The following is a 19,967-nucleotide window of genomic DNA, read 5'->3' as shown; positions in this document are numbered from 1 at the left end:
AAATGAAACAAAACATTAGAGATACCCAAAAGTGAGCTGATTGGTCCATTTAAAATACACCTCCCCTAGCAAACTTACTTTCTAAGGGCCGTGCTGGCTTACAGATGTGGGGTTGGCCTCTTCCTCCTTTTTCCCACAAAAGAAGATAAAGGGAAGGAAAAAAAATTCCTCGTAAACAGGTCATTGTTTTTTTACATTGCAGCTATGTCTTCGAATGTTCAATGACACCTAATTTCCCATATGTAAAGTGTAGAATGTGAACAGTGGGGTTCAGTCTTCCCTGTTTAATTTCTTCCTCACACCATTTGAATTTTTCATTTTATAAGTCAAAAGACTTGAACTGAAGCTTTTCTAAAATGCAGCAACCTAAATAATGGTTAAACAAAATTTTATAGGTGTATGGGCTACAACTAATTGCCTGATTTTTTTATAATAACACCCTATAATACATATGTTGTGCAATAAAAGTTATACTTTAACGTATTGAAATAAATCTCATTGCAATAGTGCTGTTTTCTATCTAGTCTTTTATTCATCTATTTTAAATCTATTCCCTTTGCCATCCATGTATGTGGCTTCCTTCCCAGTTACGCAAAATAACTTTGTCAATAAAATATCAGCATACTTAAACAGGTACTCAATAAACATTTGTTTAAACGAATAAATGAGTGAATAATTATAAAATGCTAGGCTAAGGCCCCCTGAGAGGCTTACATTAGTTTATAGAATTATGTGCTTGTATGTTCAGGTATATAGATCTAAATGGGACTCAATAATAGGCATCAAGTAGCAGTTAAATATTAATCCATTTCTGTCTTAACAATTCTACTTCAAAATATTATATAATTCAAACTGCAATGAATAGACACTGAGATACAGTTCGTTTTCATACCACTAGTATTTACATACTTTAAAATAAGATTTGAAATAACTAAAACTAACATGGAAATAATTAATAACCTAAATGTCAATGTGTTTTTAAAGTAAAAAGTCTAAAAGTAAAGAAAAAAGCATTATGTTAAACCTAAATGTATATGTGTGAAAATGTAATCAACACAATTTCTTAAACATACCTTTAAAAAAAGGTTATACAAAGAAGTGCCTATTTTACCTACTTAACAAGGAGTATCTTAATATGGGACTTTTTTCATTTTAAGATATGTAACAAGTAGGCCAGACAGAATATATTGGTAAGAAACTTTATTGGGTGTTACAGCTAATATTTATTATCAAATCTTAAGTCTAATAAACACTATAAAATTGCTTTACCAGTATCAAAAGTTTATTATTTCTAAAGGTATATTCTGACATCTGTTTTTAAATTCACTTTATTTTTTATGCTATTAGAAAATAATTAGACATAAAATAGCCTGAATATAAAATAAGTTTACTCTTACTGAATTCGCTGCAAAGAAGTTAGGAAATAAGCTAGCAAGTAATTCTAACTCTAAGGGTAAATGGTCTTAAATAAGCTAAAGAAGTTGTATATTTAGCAAACCTGTTTAAGAAGTAAATTAAATAAAAATCGGCAATAAGACGGTCAGTATTAAAATGTAGCTCTAATTTAACTTATTAATTGAACTTTCTTTTTGTTTCATATATTGTTGGTTTTTAGTAGAGGCTTGAATGATCCTGTGACCGGCTCGAAAAGGAAGACAGTGGCCGTGCAAACACCCTTTCCAGTGCCCATCAGCATGTCTTTTATGTTTTGGCGTCCATTTTAGGAGTATCAGCGAGGTGGTGTATAAAGAAGCTTATAAAACAGAGGTTGTCATTTTGGCAACACTCATGAACATTAAGTGATTTCATTTTACGAAAGATCAAAATGTTGATTAGTAAAAAAGTTGAAGGAAATACTTTAGCTTAACTATGCAAATACCTTTTCACATATTTTTAACTGTATTTGTATATTAAATGCCCCTCTCAGAATTGCTGTTATGTCATTATAATACTCTAAAAATCATTTCAAAAGTTTATTATTTAAAACGCGCAATAATACAAAGCAATAAACAAAAAAATCTGTGAAAGGATTAATTAATCCATGATTGCACACTCAAAACAAAAGCATAGATCCTGGAGCAGTCCTCGATATTGCTCATAATTATTAGTACTTATGTGACTGTATACGATTTTCCTGTATTCTTTCAGTATATAAAATAAAAAGAAAATATAATATTACAGGAAATCATAACCTACTACAACTCAAACGCTCTTCTTTAGAAATACAATACTTATGACAATGAGGGTGGTCCACAAAAAAACAAAAAAACACACAACGTGCCTTACAGTTAACCTATCTTGCAATAATGTTGATTTTTAAGAGCAGAACTATCACAATCCAACCATAACCAGGCCTGATAGGAAATATTATTGTTAAGAAATTAGATATAAAGTATAAATGTAAATAAAATGCTGGGTAATATTGAAAAGAAAATCGATGACCTTTCTAGATTTTCCTTCTACTTAAAACATTTTGAGAGAGCCAAGCTACAGTAATCGTTTAATTACACAATCTAATCAACTAAAAATAATGGAATTTTTCTCCAAGTATTTCAGACACAGCTCACTATTTCTTATCCAAAAGATTTAAATTTCTATTCTCTACCATTCCCGGCCATTCTGCCAACATCATAAAAATTACCTTTTATCATTTCCTTCTCACAATGAGAATTCCCTAATCGCACACATCTTTTAGACATAGACACCTCCCCACCCACCTCCCCACCCACCTCCAAAAACTGGTTCAGAGCAAAGACACACACAAAAATAATGACCAAGCTCACATTTCTTGTTTGCCCTTCAAGCGAAGTCGGGTGTCTTCAGCTTGCCTTTCTGGTCTTCAGTGTTGTCACTCATTGCTGGGGGATGTAGTTTAGGACAGCATGAAGCAGCAGAAATAAAAGCTGTTGCTTTAAGAAAACGTTTTCTTAAACACATGGATAAAACAACTTTTACTCTAACTTCCTGGCTAGGTTGCATAAAATCTTAGAAAGGCTCCTTAAAAAGTGAATGTCTACAAATGGGAAAAAATAAAATAAAATCTAAAAACTTACGTTCTGAACATATTCCGAAGGATGTCTGATTTGATTTGAAAGCAGGTTTGTATTGATGAACAAACTTTATTTTGTAGAAAATTAATATTCTCTCTAATTAGAAATTTGCCTTGCCATCTTCTATATTAATCCTGTCTCTCATGCTATAATCATACATGCAAAAAATCAAGTACAGTATTTCCCAAATGCATGGACACTGTGGAAGCTTCATTTTGAAAAAGGCTTTTATTTCCCTTAATACTGGTGACCAAACGTCATTGAATGTACCAATACTTTCAAATAGCCCAAGAGACTTAAAAAGCCTTCTAAGTTTGAAAACCAAAAAGTTCTGAGTTTTTCTGTACCCCAGGACGGTTTTCTTTCCTGAAGCTCAAGCCGAGAAAGCAGACAAAAGAAGCTGATTTGACTGAGCTGTGCCAAGTCTTGCCTTTTTTTTCTTTCCTCAGCTCTCCCTCTGCCTCTCTCTCCCTCTCTCTCTCTCTTTCTCTCTCTCACTCTTTGCTCCCAGTATGGCAACCTTCCGAGCAGTCTTGGCGGAGGTCCAACCTGTGCCAGTCTGTCTGAATTCTTGTCTCCAAAAGATGTCCTTTGCGGATCAATTAATACATTTGAAAACAGGAAACTGTGGTACGGTACCGAAATCCTGGCACCAACAGCATCGACTTCTGCCAAATCACCTTACAGATTTCATGGTATCCTACCTTTCATAATCATTACTAACATGTTCCCGGAGCAATAATGGAGTACTAGAAGCCATTCACTGTTCAGCAATAAGGAATCTGTTCCCTAGAAATGTCCATATGCGACATATGCACAACCTGCAGTAAATCAAAATTCTCCTCTGAGAAGTATGTAACTTTAATAAGCACCACACACTGTATTTCTTTTTATAAGACTTGCTTTCTCGTGCCCTGATGCAAAGAATCATGGGAGAATAGAAAAGAAGGCATACAGAATAAAATTAAAACTCTATATGCGAATAAGTAATGCTTTATTCTATGGGAAAAGAACACAGTTCTGATTGATCAGAAACTCCTATTATTAAGGAAACTCTGATTTATAAACTCAACCTATCCAAAATTTTACTGGAGGTAAAGGAGGGAAAGAATTCTTTTCAAAACATAAATATCAATTAAGAAGAAAAGAAAACACAGGGTGGATTTAGTAAAATTAAGTATATTTTAATATTTTAAACCTCAATTTTCAACATAGTTGAATTGTTTACTAAATTCAGACTAGTACAATCAATAAAGTACAAATAAATACTGTTTATTTTTATTTGTAGCATGCACAACTTTTGAAGCAAAATAGCCAGTCCATGCTTCTGTCCTTTGCAGATAAATTAAAACATTTGAAAAGAGGAAATTGTGTACAATACACAAATCCTGGCACAAACAGCATCAACTTCTGCCAAATCATTTTCTGACATTTCATTTAAGAAATAATTTTTACCTTTGATGCTTGAAAATACAGAACAGACACACTCTATAATCACCATCATTTCATAAAAAGAACACAGAATAGTAGTCTCTAGTCTTTGGCCTTATCTTTCTAATGCATGTAACCTCATGGTCTCCAATTGCTTAATCGATATAATCCTCAATTTGCTTATTTATCAAATATAAAAACAAGTAATTTCCCCCTCTGTGCCCCCAAAATACTTCGTTTTTACTCAGTATACCTTATTTCTAATTACATAGTAGTTAGTTGAGTATGTGCCCTCCACCAACCAAATGTGTCATCCTCAAAAGCAGGACCATCTGTCACTTATCTAAGAAAACTAAGTCTTGTGTAGAGCTTTTCATATGCAACTGCTCAACAAATCTGTTAGGTAAATGAATTATGGCAATGGATAACACAAATACTCTAAAGCTTTATTAAAACTATGAAATATGATCATGAAAAATAAAACCATACATTACTAAGTCATAAACTTGATAGATCAGAGAACTGCTACAGTTATATATATATAAGGGTTGAGTTAAAGTACTAACAAAAGTGTTCTGTGCTATCCTTTCAAAAAGAGATGGTAAAACATGGGCAGGAAGACAGGGGGTTTGCAACTTATAATAAAACTATGGAAAACTACAGAAAAAGGAAATCGTGAAAGCAGCAAGAAGTGACTCCTTCTCTAGAAGGGAGCCCTGATGAGATTAACAGCTGATTGCTCATTGGAAACCATAAAGGCCAGAAGGCAGTGGGATGATGTATTTAAAACTACTGAAAGGAAAAAAAAATCCACCAAAAATTATATCTCAGCAACACTTTCTTTCAAAAATCAAGGAGACATTAACATACCCCCCAGCAGGCAAAAACAGAGTTTATTGCTAGCAGATCCACCCTACAAGGAAATACTTAAGAAACTTCTATTTCAGGTTGAAATAAAAGAAAATTAGTAACTCAAATCACATGAAAAAATGAAAAGCACACATAAAGGTAACTCTAAACACAAATATTAAAGATAGTATAAATGTATTTTTTGTTTGTAACTCTTTTTCTCCTATCTGATTTGAAAGACAATAGCATAAAGCAATAGTTCTACACTTGTGTTGATGGGCACACAAATGTATGAAGATGTAAACTGTGACAGCAGGACAAAGGAGAGATGGAAAAACACTCCACAGAGTAAAGCTTTTGTACACTATTGAAATTAAGTTGATGTTAATCTAAATTAGATTGTTATAAACTAAGATACAACAGTAATCCCCAGAGCAACTACTAAAAAAAGGGAATTAAAATGTTACCATAGAAAAATATTTTTAAATATTTATTTAACACAAAAGAAGACAGTAATAAAAGAACAAAGGAACAAAAAAAAATCAAAGAGAAAGAGAAAATGGGAGAAGTAACTCCAACCTTACCAATATTTACATTAAGTGAACTAGACTCCAATTAAAATCCAATCAGCAAAATAAATAAAAATAAATGATCCAACTATATACAGTTTACAAGAGATGCACATTAGATTTAAAGATACAAATAGGTTGAAAATAAAAGTATGAAAAAATATACACCATGCAAATGCAACCAAAACAAAGCTGGAGTGGTTACACTAGTATCAGACAAAATAGACTTTAAGACAAAAATTGTTACTAAAACAAATAATGATATTTTATAATGATAAAAGTAAATTTATCAAGAAGACACAACTATTAAAAACATATATACCTATACCAAAAAAGCCCCAAAACACATAGAGCAAAAAATGAAATGACTGAAGGAAGAGAGAGACAAGTCTACAAATAGACAGTTTTCCAATAATCGTTAGAAACTTCAGTGTTCCACTTTAAATAACGCATAGAACAACTATATAGATGATCAGGAAGAAAACAGAAGACGTGAACAGTACTACAAAGCAACCAGACCTAACAGGCATCTATTGAATATACCACACAACAGGAGAATACACATTCTCAAGGGTACACAGAACATTTTCCAAGCAGACAATATGTTATGCCATAAAACAAGTCTCAATAAATTTAAAAGTGTTAAAATCACACAAAGTATGTCTCCAACCATGATGGAATGAAAGTAGAAATCATACCAACATAAAAAGATTAGGAAAATCACAAATATGAGAATTAAACATTCCTAAATAACAAAGGAAAAAATAATAAAGACTAGAGTAGAATAAATGAAATAGATAATAGAAAAGCAATAAAGAAAATCAAAGATATTGCAACAAAATGACAGACCAATATCCCCTATGAATATAGATGCAAAAATTCCCAACAAAATACTAGCAAACTGAATCTAGCAACATATAAAAAGAATTATAAACCATGACCAAGTGGGATTTATCCCAGGAATACAGGTTGGTTTAACATACAAAAAATAATCAATGTAATATACCATAGTAAAAGAATAAAGGCCAGAAACCACTTTATCATCTCAATAGACACACAAAAAAAGCATTTGACAAAACCCAACATCTTTTTATGATTAGAAACTTGGATCTGCATAAAGAAAAGAAGACCAATGAAGAAACAATAAGTGAAGGTAAAATAAAATGTTTTACTTTTCTTATTTTTAAGTGATCTAAAATATAACTCTTTGTTCAAAATAATAGCAGCAATATGTTCAATTATATGCTTTCTGTATATATGTGTGTATGTGTATAAACACTTAGGAATGCTCATATATAAGTGAAGTGAATGACAACAATAAAACAAGGGACAAGAGGGAGAAATTAGGATTATTTTGTTATTATAAAGTATTCAAACTACCTGCGAAGTAGTACACAGTGTTATTTGAAAATGGATTTTGATTAGTTGTAAATGTATATTGCAAACTCCAGGACAATCATTAAGAAAAATAGAAATAAAATAAGTATAACTGATACTGAGTACAAAAAAAATAAAATCATATAAAATGCTAAATTAAAACCACAAAAAGAAAACAAAACAATAGAAGACAAAAATAGGAACAAAGAACTAGGGCAACAAATAAAAAACAGTAACAAATCTGGTAGGTATTTACCCAACTAAATTAATAATCATTTTGAGTATCAGTGGTCTACATGCACCAACTAAAAGACAGAGATTATCAGAGTAAATCAAAACATGTCTGCACAAAATTTGTACGCAAGTGTTCATAGCAGTATTAAATAGCCCAAAGTAAGAACAATCCAAATGTCCACCAACTGTAAACAAAATGTGGCCTTTCCATACAATGACTATTTATTCAGCAATAAAAAATAAATTAAGCACTGATACATGCTTAGTACGGATGAACATTTGAAAAAATTATGCTAAGTGAAAGATGTCAGACACAAAAGGGCCACCTAGTACATGATTATATTTATATGGGAGGTCCGGAATAGGCAAATCCAGGGACACAGAAAATAGACTAGTGGGTGGCAGGGGCTGGGCCGAGAATGGGGAGTAGCTGATGGGTACAGAGGTTCCTTCTGGAGTGATAAAAATGTTCAGGAGTTTGTGGTGATGGTTGCACAACCTAGTCAATATACCAAAAACAGCTGCATTATATATCATAAAATGGTGAATTTTATGATATGAGAATTATATCTCAATACTAGTAAAGCTGCAGTCATTCCAGTTTTTCTGAGGGTTGTAAATGATTACTTCCCAAGGTAAACCCACAAAAGCCCTTTTAGCCCCTTGCATAGAGGGAATGCTATACATGAGCATGGATCTGCCTCGGGAGCCTATTCAGCAAATTCTAATGCCTTACTCTGTGTTGACATCTTCATTCTATCCCAGCCAACTCCAGGATTCTGCGCCCCACTGAAACACCGCTCCCCTAGGCCCACGCTCTTGGTTCTGATTCCTCAGACAGCTCCCGCTCTCCTGAACTGCTAGGCCCTTCCCGAAGCACTCTGTCATCCTGTCTGCCCTCCCTAACTGCCAGGCCCTAGTGAATTCAAAGTTTTGACAGTCAGACTCCTCTACACGTTAGCAAATCTTCTCTTCCCGTGACTCGCCTTGCTCTTCACATGCACCCTGATCCCCGCAGGTTTATGAAGTCCTTCTCAGCGCTAACCCGTGATCTGACTCAACTCTTCAATCCCTGCTTCTCCTCCATCTCTCTGTAGTTCCCTCTCCCAGCCACTCACTTGGACAGGACGCTACCCTCTGTTCCCACACAGGATAGATATGGACCATAGGACTGTAAGTTCACAAAGGTACATTAAAAAATATGAGGAATTTTTCTTCCAGCAAGCACTGTTTACCTGGTTTACCAGCAGCCTCAAAACCTTTTGATTCAAGCTTCACATAGAAAGTAGAATCAGAAAGGACTGACTCTTAGAACTTTTAATATTGCCTAAAAGTTAGTGGTTGCATATGGTAGCAAGGTTAAATCTTTCTGCAGTCTCAGAGAAAGACTACAGGGTAGCAGAAGAAACAGGAGGTCAAATTCACAGACTTCCTCTAAACCTGTGGTTTTTCAAACCTTCTTCCAGGGAACCCTGGAGTCTCCCAGATGCAGCAGGGCCTCCGCAGAAAGACAAAGAAATGATAAGCAGGTGAGGTCCTAGGACATCAGCCTTGCATCAACTAGAGTATCTCTATTCTTGTGAATTACATGTATGGAGTGTACACAAAATTTTTTTTCAACAAAAAACTTTTCTTTAAAAAAAGTTTAAAATCCTTTGTTCTAAAATCAAGGAAAGCAGTCCCTAATGAGCCAACGAAACAAGAATGTCTGGGGTTGAGGCCCTCTCAAAATATTTACAACATGCGTTAATATTGTCATCTGAGACTTATGACAGTAATAAGGATCCACTCCCTAACTATATCAAGAATACATTTACCTTTCCCCAAGATAGAAAATGGGAGGAAATAGTTACTTGACCATTTCCCTACTTCCTTCCTTTCCTTAGATTTAGATCTTTAGACCTGTTCTCTGAAACCCTAAAGAGCACAGATCTGGACTTTCCCAGCTCTTCAGTAAATCTTGAATACAGTTGTCCACTAAAAATAGTTAACTGGACAACCACAATGTAAATGCATGTGCTGGGGACATGGAACCCCTGCCATCATGGAGCAGCTATGTAAACAAGCAGCTACGATTACAGGTCATCCATCAGCTATGGCCATGAATCCTAGGAACACGGGAAGGAAATAACCTGCTGAAGGGACATCTTCCGAACAACCAAAAATCAAACACATGTCACTTTAATTAGAATAAAGAGAGAAGTTTAAAAATTAACACATTCATTTTACACATATTTGTTTGTTCATATTATGTTTAAAGTAGTAAACAAAGGGAAATCCAGAGGCACACTAGAAATCACTGCAGCTCTCAAGAAGCTTAAAGTCTAGGATGAGGATATCTAAGACACTTATGAAATACCATGCTTTGTGTGATACGCATTATTATTTACTTATCTCCCCATTTTGACTTTTCCATGTTTCTTCCTGGTATCATAACATGAAAGATAAATTGCCTTTCCACACAGCTCAAATGTGGAACTGTGGTGGCCCATCCGAATTATACCTTTTCCCTTTCCTCTTACTCCCTCCTCCCTTCTCTGCCATTACACACTTAGTCATTATCTACATTCATTTATTTATTAAGTCAGGCTCAACTGAGCACTACTTATGTATAAAACATGGGGTTAGAAGCCACAATGAACACAAAGATGAAACAAACAAAAGGTAATCATGCTTTAATAATAATAACCATGATAATAAGCATTGCCACATACTTTAACTCATTTACTCTTCACCCAACCTCTGGAGAAAGACAGGTCATTTTACTTTACAGATGAGGAAAATGATATCAGAAGAAGTTATGTGATTTGTCCAGACCATCAGGCACATATCATGAGTACAGAAAAGTGAAGCAACTACTCCACATTTCATTCTTTAATGAATTCAGAAGAAGGGAAGAATACAAGTGGCCTCACGTATCCTACTACCTATTTAGCAGTCCCTCTGAATGGTTACTAGACACCTCAAATTCAAATTTGCCAAACCCAAACTTTGGATTTTTCTCTAAAAGTCCATTTTTCTTCCAACCTCCATTGAATGGTAACACTAAACAATTGCTTAATCCAAATATCCAAAAGACATCCTTGATTCATCTCTCATCACCCACTAGGAAGGAAAAAGACAGATAATATCAAGTGTTGATGAGGATGCTGCAAACTGAAACCCTCTAAATTGCTGGTGAAAATGTAAAATGGTAAACAGTTTGATAGTTTCTTTAAAAGTTCAACTTACACTTACCACAAGAAACAGAAATTCCACCCCTAAGTCTACCTGTGAGAAAATATATGTCCACACAAAAACTTGTACAAGCATATTTATCAAAGAATTATCCTTTATAGCCAAAAGCTGGAAACAATCCCAAAGCCCTCCATATGAAGAATGGATAAACAATACATGATCTGTCACTACTACACAATAAAAAAAGCACAAGTTACTAAAAGAGGAGGTGATAAGTATAACAATAACAAATATTTATTTAGTACTTACTATGTGCCAGACCTTGTTCTAAATACTTCTCATTTTATTTCATTTAATTCTGATAATAATAATACCTTCCTCATAAGGGTACTATCAACCCATTTTTCAGGCTAGGGAACCGAGGCATAGAGTTTAACTAACTTGCCCAAGGTCATACAGTTAATAAATGACGGAGCTAGAGCTGAACCGAGGCAGTCTGCCTCCAGTCTGTGCACCTAACCATTACAACTGAGCTGATTCTCATGTGAAATGATATTTCAGGGAGAGTTATCTGGCTTTAATTTGTTTGCTGAACTAAAGGAACACGTGGCCACAAGACTACTGGAAGGACCCAAGCATCAGATGCCATGGGCCAGCTGGGCCTGGAGGGCTAACTGCCATTTGCTGCAGGCGGCAGAGGGCAGCAAAAGGCTGTGGAGCAGGAGCTGGGCTCCTGCCCAGACTTCCGGCCAGCTGGCTTCCAGTAGAGAAGGGGAACCTGAAGGAACCAGGTGCAGGTCAGAGATCGGACACCGACCCCTGGGAAGAGAAGGGCAGGGAGCAACCCTGTCCTTTAGGGGCCAGAAGACGTAGATCCTAGGAGTCGGGAGGAGCCCGAAGAGAAGTCAGAATACTGAAGGGGCTAGAACACAAAGCCCTGCGCCTCCATTCCCGCTGTGGCCACCCAAGAGCCTCTTGGCAGCTGATGCTGCCCAACCTCTTTCACATTTCACTTCTGAAATATAATATTAATATCATGATCTCCTTTTTTATTTGTAAACGGATTTTGGGTCTTTTAAGAGTACAAAATTTGGTTTTACCTCGACCTAAACCTCCCCTTTTAAATTCAAAATAGTCACTTAGGACTGGTATCTACTTCTCATAGAAGTGCTTGAAAATTAAAATTATGAAATACATTCGAATGCCATTTCAAAGCTTCTGACATGTCTGAAGCATCTTGAATACAGACGCCATTAATCCACAGACATAAAAATTGTTTTATTACCTAAAATCTTCCAAAATCGTTGTTTGAAAAAAACAATAGGATAACAGATAAAACTGTCAGAATAAGAAAAAAAGAAAACCTCCTCAAAGAAAATTTCCTATGCCCACTTTTGAAAGAAAGATTCAAAAATTAAAAACAAAAATAACTGATCTGGACTGCTCAATTTGATGCTTAACTCAGGCTTCCTTAAATAAGCAGAAAAATTAGGTTTGTGATTTACTCTTGGAAAAAGTAATTTCTTATTTCCCAGGAGAAAAGCTTTAAGAGCATCAATAGATTTCTCTGATATCAAATATTTCTCCATTATTGTGTGCAAATTATATTTAGATCAAAGTCATATGAAATAAATTTCCCTTAAAACACCCAAGAGATGATAAAAATACAAATGTGTTACATATCCAAAAGTATGTCTCCCCATTAAAATAATTAGCCAGAAAACAAAACTAACCTGAGTTTCAGGTGTATTAAGTTCAAAATAACTTATTAAAATTAGATTGTCATTTGCTGATGCTAAAATGAAATTTATAATCTTTGGTGTCCTTTTAAAAACTCTGGGAATATTCCTTCACATTTTTGTTTTTAATCTAGGAAAAAATGTATCTGAATTAGTGATAAGTTGGATCCCAAATTTTAATTAAATGTTATATATACAACAAAGAATATAAATATGGGTAAGCATTTCCAAATTCTTGAGAAATTCACCCCCTTGTTCTTGGTCACAAGGTTCATGGCTTAATTATTCTCATCTATGTTATTTTTGTTTTCCTAACTATACTATCAACTCCTTAAAAGAAGATTATTAACTTTTTAAAACATTCACTAGTATCACACCAAGCACACCTATTTGTTCAAGAAATATTTACTAAATACCTATTATGTTCAAAGGCAGGTGCTCCAGAAATAAGAAAATGAAGCTGCAACAATCCTTGCCTTCAAAGACGTTACTGGCTATTGGGGTGGGGGGGGCGGGGGGGAGTGGAGTAAAATGTATACACGTGACAAGATGAAGGAAATCACAAATAACACCTAATGTAGAGAAGGGCCCTGTAACCTAGTAACTCATTACCATTCACTCCCCCTTTCTCTCTCCTACTTAGTATGGCATCCAGTTCAAGCTCCAGTATCACAAAATTTATTCCTAGGTCAATGTAGGAAAAAATCCATCATCTCTAAGAAAATAACTTGAAATGGTTTTTGAAATAGAAGGTGGGGCCCTTAACAGCACGGATATCAGCGAGAACCCACGTCAAAAAGAAGTGCTAGATCTGTTCCGTGCAAGAAAGTTTAAATTTTCTTAGAAAGGAGGGAGGGGAAGGTGGGAGGTCAGTACAGCCTGAGAGGCGCACGGCTTTGCTTGCCCTGTGTGTTGGGAAGGGCTGGGGAGGAACCACGAATGGAAGGCTGGCCAGAAGGCCCTTGAGGTCGGGAGTATCTGATGGAGGATTTTCACCTCTTTCTGTGCCATATGCAGGCAGCCCCTCTTCTGTCACTCCTGCCCCAAACTTCAGTCAGGTCTAGGACATTCTCACCTGGGTTATGGTGAATAGAATGGTCGGCATAAATTCAGTGTGAAAACGAGATAGTATCTGGGGATGCAAAAACCTGGAGGCAAAGGCAACCAAAGACAACAGAAGCACCCCATGCACACAGCCACTCATGCACACAGTTAATTTAGAGAAGTCTTAAGGATAGCTTTGGACTTCTACAGTCTGGAACTGAGGTTTCAGCCAAGAGCAGGAGGCCCCAAAGAGCAGAGGGGAGCCAGACGAGTCCACGTGGCCTCATCCACACTGGCCATGTTTTTCACTGGTTCTCACGGGATGCCTCCTGCTCAACCCCTTCCTGTCGGTGATCTGGGATTGCCTTCAGACTGGATCTTTGCACAGCCCTGACAGAGTCTGCCCCAGCCTGCTGTGCTGGCCTGGTATCTGCCCCTATCCCGCCCCAGCACTACCTCTGCTGCAGTCTGCGGTGTGACATCTTGCCCAAGCACTGCCCCAGCACACTGCCCCAGTGCGCCTCCACATTCCGTTTGCTGTTTCTCTCTCTAGGCTGACAGTTCAGAGGACTACGGTTGGCTACATGGCCACTGGGGAACACCTGGCACACAGTAATTAGGGGGGACTAGTCCTTAGAAGGGAAAGCTGAGGACAAATTTTACCTTTAGATGACAGAGTTGCAGGCTGGTATAGAACCAAGAGTCTCCAAAGGACAAGAAGGTTCCCATGTAGCCCACGTGGAAAGACCTTTGCTCCTGAGGATATTATAGCGTGGTTCTACTTCTAAACTGCCTGTCAGTTTGCTTCAACTGTGCTTTCAAATATTCAGATATAGGGGAGAAAAGTTGGCCTCAAAGAAATTTCAAGAAGAAAATCAAATTTTAAAAAAAATCTGTAAGAAGTCATCCCACAGAAATGAAATAATAATGAGGAAAGATAAAGTTAGCTCAGTAGCAGAGAGATGGATTCATGGTTGCCAAAGCAACTTTCTCCAGATGGAGAAAGAGACTATTAGGAAAAGTGGTAACTGTATTTGCAACGATATCACATGCCTCCACTTTCTTTCTCTTTCCTTGCCTTTTCAAGGGGGAAAAAAGAAAGGAAAAAAATAAGGCAAGTGCAAACATCAAGAAAGATGCAGAGCTTAAAGCTAGAGTTAATAAGCTTCTGAGGAAAAGAGATTAATTCTGAAGGGAACAGAGGAAGTGTTAGCACAATACAAAGAAAGACTTAAAATCATTGCATGAATGGAAAAAGAACCTCCAGGAACTTTGCTTTCAAGCATTTTTTATATAAACCAGTGGGCAGCCAGAGAAGGTAAGTCAATGGCACAAACTTGCACAACGAAATCAGTAGCACAGCCAAAGCCCAAAACTTGCAAGGCCACCCTCAGAGGTCATTCCACAAGTCCACAGTGCTTCTCACCTTGGTTTTTCTGAGCACAGCAAGACTGCATGTGGGGGGAAAGTGTTAAGTGGCTTATGGGAGCGGCTGCATAGGCCATGAACCCTGTGACTATTAACTTCTGAAATGCCAAACAGAGAAGTCTAGTAAAAGTTTACCTTGAGGCAGGGGGGGAAAAAAGGCTAAGCTTTCATGATGCAACATTTGGCAACAGTTGGGTTTAACAACAAAGCTTGTGTATCTGTAAATGTTATCACTTCTACTGAGGAATGCTATAGTTGTTGATAATACTTTAATAGAGAGCTGTATTTTTCTAGGGGGGAAAAACCCCTAAGTACTGGATCATATTGCTGGTTCCACCACTCACCTGGCTCTTACAACCTAAATGTGTACATATTGAGTACTTGGAGGAAAACGCTCAAGGGCAAGGCCGTGAAGAAGCAAACCTGCAGCCTCCAGGGCACTGTCACTGGGTGGGCTCCCAGGGAGGCACACAGGCAGGAATCCCCACCAGCGGCAGCTGAAAACCAGAACAGTATGAATGTCTAGCGAGCATGCCTGCAGCCCCATCTACCACAGCCTTTACATGTGGTTCTCGTGAAAAGCTAGCTAGAGACCACTGGCTTGAAACTGGTGATTCTCATTTATTTTCTATTAAAGCCAAATCCAGATTTAAGGACAGAGAAGGCAGGTACCTTTGGTTACAAGTGACAAAATCCAACTTGAACTGGGAGGGAGGGTGCAAGGAGAGAGAGAAACAGCGAGATGGAGAACTTGGCTTTTGTGTTAAGGATTCCAAGGAAATGAGGAACAATGAAACTGAAACTGTAGGAAACGCAAGAAGTCACTTAGATCTCCAAAGCAAACAGTGAGAACCCGAATGCAGCCAGGACTATTCCCCATCTCTGCCTCCTTGAGTGTGGAGCTTCCTCCTCTCCTAGTGAAAGCAGACCTCCTCCAGAGAAGGTGCAACTCCAGAGCAACTACACGTCCTGTCAGCTCCAGAACTGTACATTCACAGTCCCTGTCTCAAGAGTAGAGGCACCAAGCCCTGGGAGGGATGCTTTACCCAGAAGGGTCGGCTCCCACCCCAGGTGATCTACAGAGCCAGGGGCAGTCACAGGAGAAAGTCTGGCTCTTCAGGAGCCAGGTGAAGGGGCCTGAAGCAGCTCCCAGACAAGGGTGCCAGGAAGAAAATCCAGGCAAGCATACCACCCACGTCTGTCCCGCAAGCGCCAGGTTCATATGTAAGCATGTGCCTGTACCAACCGCCCATACTCATAATCTCTCATACGTCTGCTTCCATTCTTGTCTCCGATGTGGCTTATTACATTGGATATTAAGTTGGCTAAGAAGAGGAGGGAAAGAAGGAAGCAAGAGGAGGAGGCTGGAGAGAGAAGTGGTAGAGGAGAAATGAAAAGGAAGTTTCAAAAGTGCAGAGACATCTTCATTCCACTCACCTCTCCCTCTAAAAAAAAAAAAACAAAAACAAACAGTTAGGATGTACTTATTGGGCAATAGCCACTCATTTTTCCATGTTGACTTTGTTAATCAGTTCTAAATTTTTTAAAAACTATTTTGTACATTTAATTTCCTATGCTACAGTTCTTGACAAAACCTGGTTGGGCTTGCATTCCAAAAAAAATTAAACATAAAAGTGGAAAAGTTTAGGCAATGCACAGCAGTAAGCTGTCCCCCAAATTCCCCACTGGACACATCATACTGCAAAAGAAACATTCTGCGCATCTGCTGGGATCTGGGTATTATGCTAGGCTCTCTCTCCATTATCTCCTCTGTTCCCAGAAGCATCCATTTGAGGCAGGTGTCACTGTTTCCGTTTTACAAATGAGAAAACTCAGGCAAATTTGTTCAAGGTCACGCAGCTGATAAGCACAGGAAGTGAAGTTCAGAGTCACTGTCCAGACATGAAATGCCTATGCTCTGCACCAAACTAACTTGTCCCTCACTAGAGAATACAGTTCTGAATGCTGCCTATTTATACTGAGGTGGCAAACATCTACCTATGGTCATGAAATGTCCTGTAGAGAGAGATAATAAACAGGCATTCATTTCCCTGCATCATACACCACAGCATAAATGAGTTTCCAAATCGTGTTATTAAGTCAAGAGAGGAAAGTGGTACCCTCGGGAGAAAAATATGAATGATACTAAAGGAATGCAGCAAACTCAATAAATCCAGAGACTAAGATGCTATGTTATCTCCGTAGCAGTTATGCTGGTACTGATAACCTTACAAAAGTTCTTGGAACTTGTTAAATCATAAAATCATCTCTTGATTCTAGAACATAAAACAATGTCTTTTTTTTATGTAAACACAACCTTGGTGAAACTACAGATAACTACAGCTCTTTTTAAGTTATTTTCTTCTGTCACATTGGGAGCCATTTCCTTCACTCACCAATATTTTTACATATTTGTAGAAAGACTTCCATAAATATTAAACACAAATCGTAATATAGCAGCTAAGAGCTCATATCTCCTCTAATAACTATTTGGAAAGTCAGCCATTGGGTTCACACAAGCAGTCATAATCAAATTTCTAAAAATGGATAGTTTGTGCTGGAGGGTAAGTTAAAAACACAGCATTCATTTATTGAGATTCATTAATATTAATACCTATTGACCGGCACGGTACTAAAAGGACTTTATTGCGCAGACAACTTTCAAACATAACATTATACAGAGTATAAGCTGAATATTCTTTCATTCATTTAACTAATAATTATTGTATAACATAAACATGCATAGGCATGGGAGATACAAATAAATAAATAAACCCTCACTAAACTTAAAATGCAGTTATAGAGAAAATATATACACATTAAAGTTAAATCACTATTACAAATTTAAACAATAATAATAAGACAACAATATAAACATCTTCAAACAACATGCTTGCAGGCCAAATGAACAGTGAAGAACTGCTATAGGTTTATGAGAGAGTAGGGTCAAAATGGGTTGAAGGGTAAGGTAAGGAGTAAGAGAAGACATCACTGAGGTGTAACAGTAAATCGAAGCTTGGCAAAGAGAAGAAAAGGAGGTTTAATCAGTAAAAGCATGTTCTGAAGGGAGTAGATCAAGCAAGCTAGTACAAAATGTGAATGAAGAGACACAGGACATAATATCTCTATCTATTAATTAGTAAGCACAAAACCCCAATTGTTTACCTTTCAGTGTTCAAAGGAACATATTTTTCTTACTTCCTAACTAAGGACTCAGTCCATCATTTATTCAGCTCCTCATTTTCAGCCAAAGCAACAAACTTTTCAAAGATAAAGACTTTAAAACTCCCTTAAAAGAACCAGAACAGGAACAGAATCATAGAAATGGAGATCACATGGAGGTTATCAGCAGGGAGGGGGATGGGGAAGAATGGGGGAAAAGGCACAGGGATTAAGAAGCCTGACTGGTAGGTATAAAATAGACAGGGGGCTGTTGTGAATAGTATAGGAAATGGAGAAGCTGAAGAATTTATAAAACTGGCCCATGTACATGAACTAAGCAGGGATTGCTGAAAGGAAGCGGGTACCAGGCAGAGGGGGTCAATGGAGAAAAAGAAATTGGGACAACTGCAATAGCATAATCAATAAAATGTACTTTTAAAAATTCATTTAGAAGAATAAAATGTAATAAACAACTACAGTGTAAAGAGTCATGGAGTTTAGTTTGCAACACTCCACTGGACCCTTTAGAAATCACTGAAGTCAGGTGTCTCGACATCATGTAAACATTCTGAAACAGCAATGCAGACAACAGTGGAAGTCAGGGAACCCAGGCAAGAAAGAAGGTTCAGGCCATGAAGCGAATGCAATGTAAGTTATTTGTCCGGGTTTATGGTTAAAGTAAGGAGTTAACAGTAGCTATAAGGTTAACAATTACCCAATACACTGCTGTTGACAGAAACACAGACATGTCAGAGTAGGAAGGGCCTTTGGAAGTCAGCCAGATCTACACACATTCAAACTCCTTCTCTGGAGGTGGGCACCAGCCAACAGCTCAGGGTCCAGGTCTTGGTCAAATGAAGATGCAAATGTGGAGTGATTAAGAGTTTACAACCATCTTAAGATGATATTAAGAAACAGGAGGAACTCTGACCAAAAAAAAAAAAAAAAAAAAAAAGTCAACTAAAAGAAAGACTTCAGGAAACTATAGCAGCAGTCCCAAAGTAAATGTACACATAAAATCAAGCCTAACCTTCAGCTATGTAATGAATCCCCTTTTTCCAAAAATAAATAAATAACTGTGGGTTTTTAATGAACCAAAATGAAATCCTATGGTTCATATCTTGCCCCCCTGGAGATTCATATTTAAATTTATATAACATTCCTCAAAGCAAGTGTATGTTTCCCAAAAACTACTGCAGCAAACATATATTCATCCAACTCCTATATTCACCAGGAAAATTATTCCCTTTTAGTCCACTTATCAAAAAAAAAATCCACAGAGCTTCATAGTATAAACATAATCCTGAAGAAGACCTTATTTTAATTTCCTAAACTGAAAGTTATCTGCCCGTGGCTCCTCAAACCTCTTTTACATTCAGAGGCAGTGGGGTGCAGTTCCTACTCTTGGGAATATGCGGTTCCCCAGCAACCAGCCTTGTGTTGTCAGGGAGAGGCTGTGCTTGCGACGGCCTGTTCGCAGGCCTGCTGCAGTCAGTGCGGGGAGCTTCTTCCTGCCTGTACACACATCTCAGTGGGCAAGGGATGCTAAGTGGTTAGCTAGGAACTCCAGGGACCGGCAGGAGTTGCTGCCGAGGGCTTACTGCTAGATGACGTAGCTTTTTATGAACTGGTCCTTAAGAAGAGATAAGGAAATGGAGGTTTTCAGCAATGCAGTGTTTTCTCCAGGGCTCTGTCTGACAGCTGGCTACTCCATTCTGCAAACTCTAACATGGTTTTCTTTTTATCTGCTAACTACAGCACATTCAGGGCTTTTTACTTGAGGTTTCATTTTCTCCAGCTGGAAAGCTATGAATTCCCTCACAGTATTTCATTTTCATGACTCTTGCCTTTTGGGTAAAATCTGTTAAAATATCAATTTTTTTTTCAGTTGTCCAAAGAATCATTTT

General features: G+C 37.3%; 1 protein-coding gene across 4 annotated transcripts in view; it reads right to left on the bottom strand.

Moving 5' to 3' along the window:
- MSRA (methionine sulfoxide reductase A) overlaps positions 1-19,967 on the bottom strand; it is a 337,486-nt gene that overhangs the window by 305,116 nt on the left and 12,403 nt on the right. The window contains exon 1 of one of the 4 annotated variants that reach the window (XM_054576036.1): positions 2,784-2,869. The exons of the other annotated variants lie outside the window; for them this stretch is intronic. The gene's annotated coding sequence lies outside the window, so the exon portion shown is untranslated. Of the gene's footprint in view, positions 1-2,783; positions 2,870-19,967 lie in introns of those variants that run through there. 4 annotated transcript variants of the gene reach the window in all.

This window comes from Pteronotus mesoamericanus, unplaced genomic scaffold, assembly GCF_021234165.1.
Source record: "Pteronotus mesoamericanus isolate MK-2021 breed Mesoamerican mustached bat unplaced genomic scaffold, CSHL_Meso_final contig_32, whole genome shotgun sequence".
NCBI lineage: Eukaryota > Metazoa > Chordata > Mammalia > Chiroptera > Mormoopidae > Pteronotus > Pteronotus mesoamericanus.
This window is presented reverse-complemented; position numbering and strand designations above follow the sequence as displayed.